This window comes from Neophocaena asiaeorientalis, unplaced genomic scaffold (assembly GCF_003031525.2).
Source record: "Neophocaena asiaeorientalis asiaeorientalis breed wild unplaced genomic scaffold, Neophocaena_asiaeorientalis_V1.1 scaffold496, whole genome shotgun sequence".
Classification (NCBI taxonomy): Eukaryota; Metazoa; Chordata; class Mammalia; order Artiodactyla; family Phocoenidae; genus Neophocaena; species Neophocaena asiaeorientalis.
In genome coordinates, this window is record NW_020174375.1 from 2161912 (window position 1) to 2170519 (window position 8608).

Genomic DNA, 8608 nt, shown 5'->3' on the forward strand with positions numbered 1-8608 from the left:
TTTTGCGGTACGCGGGCCTCTCACTGTCATGGCCTCTCCCGTTGTGGAGCACAGGCTCCGGACGCGCAGGCTCGGCGGCCATGGCTCACGGGCCCAGCCACTCCGCGGCATGTGGGATCCTCCCGGACCGGGGCACGAACCCGTGTCCCCTGCATTGGCAGGCGGACTCTCAACCACTGCGCCACCAGGGAAGCCCTGCAAATCTCTTGATCCTCCTTAAACTGCTGTCCCTCTTTCCTGGCAATGGGTGGCGAGTATTCTGGCTCATCATTTGGTCTTTTCCGAAAATGTCAATTGATTCACAAGCCTGGTCGCAGCTCTGGTTCCAATCAAAATTGTTAAAATCAGGCTTCATAATCCAGAAGGCTGAGATCTATGTTTTGGTCAGTGGAGTCCCAGACCAATGTCAAGTACCAGGCATGTCTGTGTGTAAAAGAGGCTGCTTCCAGCACCCATAACTGTGCTCCCAATGACAAACAGTGTATCTCTTTCACCTTCTTTAAAAGGACAGAGACAACTCTAAATCACTAAATTAGAAGGGACTGCATCAGCCAATTTAGCCCAGTATTCAGATTCCGAATGATATCACATAATGAATATTCTAGAGATAGAAGAGACACACTATTTATACTGAAGGCTGAAAGCCTCGGGATACGTTCTAGGCTATTTGCTTCTGAAGATGAACAAGCATTTATGAACAAAAGTAAAACCTTCCACAGGCAAAGTTACCTTTTTCATGCATTACTGCTGCTTGTCCTTAACAATAATAAGCAAAAATGAAATTAAAAGCAGAAAGTCTCTTTGCCTCTGCTGTAGCATAAATTTCAAATTCCTGCTTTTGTTGTTCTTTTTCTTGTTCTTAAACTCAGCAAGGACAGCATAAACTGTTCAATAAAATTCCCAGCCTTGACACTACCCTTCTTCCAGCTGGACAATAAGTGACCTGCCACAGTGGCCCGCAAGTTTGTTTATAGGTAAGACAAGCTGCCATATTATTTCATTCCCCACTCCCAATACATACACTCTGATAGTTTAAAGCATAGGTAGTACCTAGTAGCCAAATCAGCATAGATGTTCCGCTCTGTAATCTTTATATTAGTCTCATCAAAAGAGTGACACGGTATGCTCAGCTTTTGAAAGTGAGCCTTTGTCACAAACATTACTGACAAAATTGATTTGAAATTCTGCTTCACTCTATCATACCAGCCAGCCCACTGCCTCCTACTATGGCTATCAGAAGTATAAAAGGGCACAGATCCATTCAACAAGTATCTGTGGGGAAGGAAACCATCTCTCCTTCCTCAAATGTCAAACAAAATCAGTAACTATGTCCTAAAGGAAAAGGGAGATAAGAACTGACCCCTTTCACCTCAGACTGCTCACTCCCTCCTTGTCTGATCTATAGAGAAACACATGTAACTGTTTCCCCCCAATGGTTTCTTTTGCCTTCTGCGTATCAACAATGTGCTCTGAAGTATTTTTAAGAATAAGGCTATATATCTCTATAGCCTCTCCAACTTTAATGAAAACAAATACCCATCCTGTGTTTCCTTTTATAGATAGACTTTGAGACATACGTGAAATATATGTATATTACTCTAAATGAACTTGGTTTTGCAAACTGGTTGCAACGCACAATGCAGCTCGGCATTGCAAATGCAGAGTCCCAGTGTCTAGAACAGAACCTACTACTGTTGAATTTACAAACGCTTGTTGACTTTACAAATAGGATTATCATTGGTTCAAAGCATATTCTTGAGGCTTCATACAGCCCGTGAGAGGTGCCCTCTATCAACAACAGTGCGGCTCACAGTGAAGTTCTGTCCTCCTCAGTTCTTTCACTCTGTCTTTGGAAAGAGGAAGCCTTACTAAAATCAAGAATATGCAACTGAACAAACAACTGAACAAGACATTCAAGGGTGCAAGCAGAGAAACTGAGGTTGCGTCTGTGGAAAACAAGGACTCTCCCCACTGCCTTTTTCCAAGAGAGACGCAAATCGCTGTTCCTCTTAGAAGCAGGAAAGAGCTGTTTGTGTTTGTACACACAGGAGAAAAGGAGAGGTTACTGGGTGCCCCAGAAACTAAGCAGGAGACTCTTCTGCTGCATGAATTCCTGAAGGACTGAGGGATGGTGACGGCCAAGGATGGAGGGAATGGTTATCAGAACACAAAGGGAAGTAAGCAGCCCTAATGAGGATCCCTTTAGAATGAATTCTGAAACCAACCCACCAATAAAAGTGCTGGCAGGTGGAGGGAGACGGAGGGGAGACTGACTGACTAACTAAATCTGTTTAGTTTCTCCAGGCCTCAGTGTGATCATGACAAAGGTTTTATCAAGCAAGCGTCTGAGCTCCTCACACAGGTGTTCTTAGAACACTTCCCTGATCTTATTACACCCAAGAGTGTAAGCTATTGTTTCCCCTCTCCAAGCAGTGTATTGTGCTGCAAGCCGGAAAGGTTTGCTCCTCAATACATGCCTTGCTGTCGATTTAAAACGGAAACTAAATGCACGAACGTGATACAGGGTTCTTACCTTCCTGGACAGATGTCTACAAATACTAAGGTTTCATTTTGGAACACTTCACGAGGCTTCTAATAAGTGTTCAGCTAATATTTTTGCCTGATTCGGTTCAATCCCTCACTACATGAAGAATTTATTAGTTGTAATTTAAATTAAATTAATATTAATTTTAAAACTATGTATTTTTAAAAGCAATTACCAAACAAGTACAGTGAAAAATACAGTGGCAGAACCAGTTTTAACTTGTTTTCATCAAAAAAATGTTTACTCAGTCCCTATGCATACCATATGTCTTTTCAGACATTCCCAATCTACTTGAGGACTTTTTTTTTTTTTTGAAGGCTGAAAAGAAGTTCTGCTAAAAGGAAACCTCTTTAATTTCCTTAAAGTGACTGTTTTTGAATATGGGGCCATTTGCAAAGAAAGTCTCTTAATATTAACTACTCTTGATTTTCAAGATAGACTTCCAATAGGAATACGTGAAAGCATCCTGACAGGAGCCGCTTTTCATTATAATCATACCTACCTCTAAGCCAGGGTTCCTTATCTTCAGCACTACTGACATGTGGGGTTGGATAACTCTTTGTTATGGGGGACAACCCAATGCCTTGTAGAATATTAACAACATCCCTGGCCTCTGCCCACGGGTTGCCAGTAGCACCCCTCCCCACCCAGTTGTAACAACCAAAAACATCTGCAGACATTGCCAGGGGGGTGCAAAACTGCCCCTGTTGAGAACCACTATTCTAAGCCTATCAGTAAGATCTAACCCTGGGGCAAGAGAAAGTGATTTCTCTTCTTACATTTTGGTTAATATTTCTCTCACTCATTATTCTGCTTCATCAAACAATTTCACCACTTTTTTTTTTTTAAACGACTTTACCTTAGGGCTGCAGGGAGTCCATTGATTATTTCCTAAAGTGTACCTGAATTTAGGGAACAATCCTCCAGGAAAATTATTAAGCTAGGCTTCAGAGGACTAAGAACCAGCCCAAGGGTACAATCCTTTGTATTTCAAATGCACGAGGTAAGGAGTGAAGACAGAAGGGTTTTCTCATTTTGCACTGAATTTAGCATTATATAAATGAAGCTTTCACCTCCACACATGCAAAAGATCTTCAGGTGCCTAAACTCTACCTTTATTTGACATCCTAATCAATTTGCCCAATTCTCCTTCCTCCATGACTCCCAAAACAAAAAATACAGGCAAACATATTTGGTTATATCTATTTGAGCAGCACTCTGGGGAGAACAGTATTAATCGGTAAGATAATAATTTATTTTACCTTCACCACATGTTCTAATAATAATCAATGAAAAAAACATAGTAATAGAAGCAGAAAATGACAGTATATGTCTTTGCATTCAAACTTTTCAGATATCCAGAATCATGGCCATACTTCAAAAGGTATTTTTCAATAGTTACTATACTAGAAACTGGGCCAGTCACTGTCCTATGGAATAAGACGACATGCCCCTGGCCATTAGAAGTCTGCTGTTCTTCTGCTGTGTCCCTCCACAGGTCAGTGATCACCTTGCAAGAAAACCCCATAGTGTGGTCCTCATCACTTTTTCAGAGTTTCTCACTTCCCTTCATCTGAATCTCCCCCCTGCAATTTGGATGTTCAGAATTATTTCTGATGTCTGAACACAATCTCAGAGCCCAGCCCTCTGAGATATCTGGCAGACAGTAAGCACAGCTCTTGCTCTCCCTTCTTTGAGTCCTTCCACAGATGGCACAGGTTTCCAGAGTCTCCTTCATCCTCATTTCCTGTATTTGGTAAAGTCTCGCTTAAAATATGGCACGGAGGACAGGAAATAGCAAGCTGGATGGAGTCTAAGAAACCGTGGACATGGTGACAACTCCCGCTCTGCCGCCCCCTCCCCTCCAGTTTCAGATGCGTACGCTGTAGAAGCTTCTTCCCTTCTTGTGGTTGGTGGGTAAAATATTTGTTAGTCTAAGAGGCGCTTTTACATAAAGCTTTTTGCCCTCAGGGCTTGTTTTTTCTACTAACCCGGTCTTTTTCTTTTTAAGTTACAATTACCTGTGGGAAACTCTGGGGAGACCCACCTCCCGAGAACCAGTAAGTACTGGCTATTTGGAGCCATCACTGGGGTCCGCGGGGCAACATCACTGCGTCACCTGCAGGGGCAGCAGAGTGAACTGAGGACCCCCGGAGTGACGCCCCAGGGAAAGACTGGTGGATTCGGGAGCCCCTCTAACCAGCGGGACTCCTCGGATTCCCTCTGGCAGAGGAGGGACAGCAGCGTCCTCCGGGGTACCGAATCAGAGGACAAGACCGGCGTCAGGTTTGGGACGTGCAGAAGTCGGGGGAAGAGGTTAGAGAAGAGCATCATTGGACGAGCAAAGAATGTGACCCTAGGGAAAGGAGGCAGAAGAGAGGCAGGAAAGCACGTTTCCTTTACTCCTCTCCCCGTGCCGCCTGTGGAGCCCTGGATCTCCTCGTCATGGAGACAGACTGCAGCAACACACGCGACCCCGGGCGGGCAACACGCGCACAGGCGCGCACACACGCATACTCACACGCCCCGCCGCGAGTTGCACACTGCAGACTTCTGTGTGACTTCCCGGCCCCAAACACCGTACCTCCCGGATTCCTGTGGCCTAGTGCAGAAATCACCCTCCACCATCCCCTGAAACACACACATTCAGACCCTTGCACCCTGAGGGTGCCGGGAACCACTCAAGGGAAGCACTGGCAGCTCCCCTGCAAATGACTACCTTCCCGGTTGCTTAATCTGTCCAAATCTACAAGCTTGCCTAAAGCGAGCTGCCCTGTTAACAAGCGAGGTAGATGATGAAGGAGGAGCCTGGCGTGCAAGTAAACCTCAGAGAACCGCTACTAATTCACTAGTCAGGGGGGACCGCACGTAGTAGCCTCCAAGCCTTTCCTGAGCCTTTGAGCCCCAACAGCAGCCCCGTTCCTCCGCTCGATCTCTGCACCACTCCCCTCCTCCCCTCTACCCAAATCCCTCAGCGATTTTCCTACTGGCCCTTCCAGGCCACTTTCTGCCTCCATCCTCAGTCCAGCCAGTTCCCAACATTTGGCCTCGCGTATTCGCTTCGAAGACCTCGATCCAAGGCTGTCCCTCTCCATCATTATATCGCCCTGACCTGGTGCAGACTCCCCAAATTATTCGAGTCCACTCGTTTCCCGGGGCCCACGGCCCCCTCCACCGGCGTCCTAAGCTCTGGTTCAAATCCGCTTTCCACGCGCCCCACTTTCCATCCATCTTCCCTCCCGCCCCTCCGGCCAGGACACGCTCACCCTCTAGTATGCCTCCCACACGGCGCTCTCAACCCTGTCCCCCGGAGACACCCGGGTTTCCCTCTGCGGCTGTTCTCTGCCGGGAGCCCGCATCCCAAACCCATCCCGCACCAGCCCGCTCTCTCGCTGCGCGGTCCTTCCCTCTGCCCCAGTCGGCCCCCTCGGCCTCCGCCGGAGTCAGTTCAGACTTCCTGCTTTGCCGCCCCCGCCCCGCCCCCCACTAGAACATCCCAGTGGCCACCACTTTCAAATTGGCCAAGAGGCTCGCCGAGGCGCCGGGCACCTGGGGCAGCGGCCAGCCGGTTCTCCGGAGCGCCAGCCGTGCCTCCCGCCTGCCAAAGTGGGCTTCCCCGGGCCGTCAAGCCGTCGCCCCACCGCCCAGCCGCCTCACAAACTTACTTGCGGGTCGCCAGGAGGGGGCTGCGGTGAGCGGCGGCGGGCCCCGCGGCGGCTAGTGCGCCCCTCTCGGCTGGGCTGGGCGGCGCGGCGTCGGCGCTGCGCTCCTGCGGCCGCGCGGTGAATGGGCTCAGCCTGACGCAGCCTGGCTCTGCCACCGCTGCCGCCGAGCGCTTCCAGACATGCTCAGTTTCCAGACCTGCCCGCGTGGACGCTACCAAGAGCGAGTGACTGTGGGGGGAGACAGGAGGGAGCCGCGGAGCGGCGGCCGCCCGGCGGAGGCTACCAAGCCGGAGGCCGGGAGGAAGGGGGGCGACGCGCCGCTAAAAATAGCTAGTGCTGAAGCCGCCGCTCGGGCTTAAAGCGCCCACCCACGCAGCGCGCGCGTCCCCGCCGCCAGGGACTTGGGCTCGGAACCTGAGCGAGCGCCCTGCTAGGTCCCTGCCGGCAGTCTGAACCCCACCCCGGGGGGAAAATGAGCTTCCCGCACAGGCACCAGAGGGTTTCGCCGGAACTAAGACCCACGTTTCCCTGATTTAGGGCTCCAGACTATCGGGCAACCCTAATTTCAGGTATTCGCCAAAGAAACGAAAGAAAGTTGGGTTAAAGCAATGAAAAAGCTCCGCGACTGCGAAATTGGCTTAGGACTTCTGGAGAAGAATTAAAGTTTTTTGGATACTTTTACTGGAAGGAAAAAGGAGGAAAGGAGGGTGATGATCAATAGCCGGGAGAGGGGGCCAAAGGGTGGCAAGCGGCAGGCTGTAGGGGACTTTGGAAAGAGCTTCTAAAATTAAAATGTAGAATTCTTTACAGAGCGTTTATGACTCCTCATTCCGCAGGGTTTTGCATAGTTCGCGGACACCCACCCTGACCTTGGTGATTTTGTTGTCCTTGTAATCTGAACTGTAATTTTTTTAACGCACGTTTTACCTCCATCCTTGCGCCTCCAGTCCGACTTTAAATTGCAAAAAGAAAAAGACGCAAACTGGAGATGAACGGATTCTGACACCTAAACTGGAACCGGGCCATTTGGTGACCCTGCGCGGAGAGGGGTCGGTCCTCTTGCCACGTCGGGCCAGGAAGCGTCCTAGGTGTCCTGAGCATCCGGCTCTTTCAGCCTCGAGGTCTCAGAGCCGCCTCACCTGCAAACAAACTATGCCCGCTATTCATTTTCAGTGTATTCTACCTTAATTCCTGATAATCTACTTTTGAAAATTTTCGTCTCTTAAGATGAGAGTTACAAAAGTTTCCTGGGTCAAATTCCTGTCTTTATTTAACCTACCCCTCACAACCATCCCGTAAGAGAATCATTATTATTCCCATTTGACAGAAGAGGACATTGAAGTTCAGAGACACTCATCTCTTGCCTGGAGTGAGAGTTTGAACCCAGAGTCCGCCTGACTAGACACTTCCATGGTTTCCACATAACCTATTCCCCTGAATCAATAGCTTTACCTGATAAGGGCAGAAAAAAAAATTTTTTTTCTCTGTGGAGTGCTCAGAATAGGAAAATGCCAAATATGAATTTTGTTCTCCATTATTTTATCCCTAATTTCTTTCTCAACATTCACAGCTTAGATTGTGTGTATTCTATTAAAAGTGATGTGTTTCGTTTTTATTCATTCATTCAGAGAGAATTTACTGGGAATCTTCTAAGAACAATGCAGTCACTGGGGATGCATTTTATATCTCACAGTTCAGATTCTTTGTAAGCCTACTTTCGTTTGCCATTGTTACAAATTAATGCTGTTTTGCTAACCCTACTCAGTAATGTAGCTGTGCTTTTTCACAGAACTGAGTGGTATGTGTCTATCTGGACCAAGTTGTCCTCCCTCTTAAGTTTCCTCCTTCCCTCCCCACTGAAATTTAGTGCCATGTCTAGCCCAAAATAGTTGATTAGTTAATGTCTGACCTTTTACTTGCCAGTCTCCAGCTTCTTGACTCCTTCTTCCTTTAGCGTGTGCCTCCGATAGATGTCATCTCCAGGACTAGATCCACTTTGTCATGACAACACCATTTTCCTAATTTTCCATGAGCAATTCATTGGGAAAATCAAAACGGAATTTCTCTTGGAGTATCAGCACAACTCACCCATTCCTTTCTGTAGGTAGTGAAAGAAAATGAAAAATATACTTTGTCTTCATCCCGGTTGTTTTTCTTCTTCCTTTCTCAGTAATTAATCTTAAGGTGGGTATGATTATCTGAACATCTTCATGCTATAGCATGCATACCAAGCATAATCATGAGACGGGCAGATTTTGATTTCACAGTAAAGACTATGATTTCCTACCCAAAGGTGTAGTTCAAAAACATATTGCATCCAGGATTCTTAATAGCAAGTGACAGAAACTCAACTCTAACTAACTTAGGCAAAAAAGGAAATTCCCTGGGCCATGTAACT

The 8608-nt window shown here is 47.5% G+C and overlaps 1 protein-coding gene across 2 annotated transcripts in view; it reads right to left on the reverse strand.

Annotated features, from left to right (window-relative positions):
- The window catches only part of OXR1 (oxidation resistance 1), a 447043-nt gene extending 440817 nt beyond the window's left edge, over window positions 1–6226 (reverse strand). For both annotated transcript variants that reach the window (XM_024756318.1, XM_024756317.1), the window contains exon 1: window positions 6211–6226. The gene's annotated coding sequence lies outside the window, so the exon portion shown is untranslated. The remainder of the gene's footprint in view (window positions 1–6210) is intronic.
- Window positions 6227–8608: the final 2382 nt, after the last annotated feature.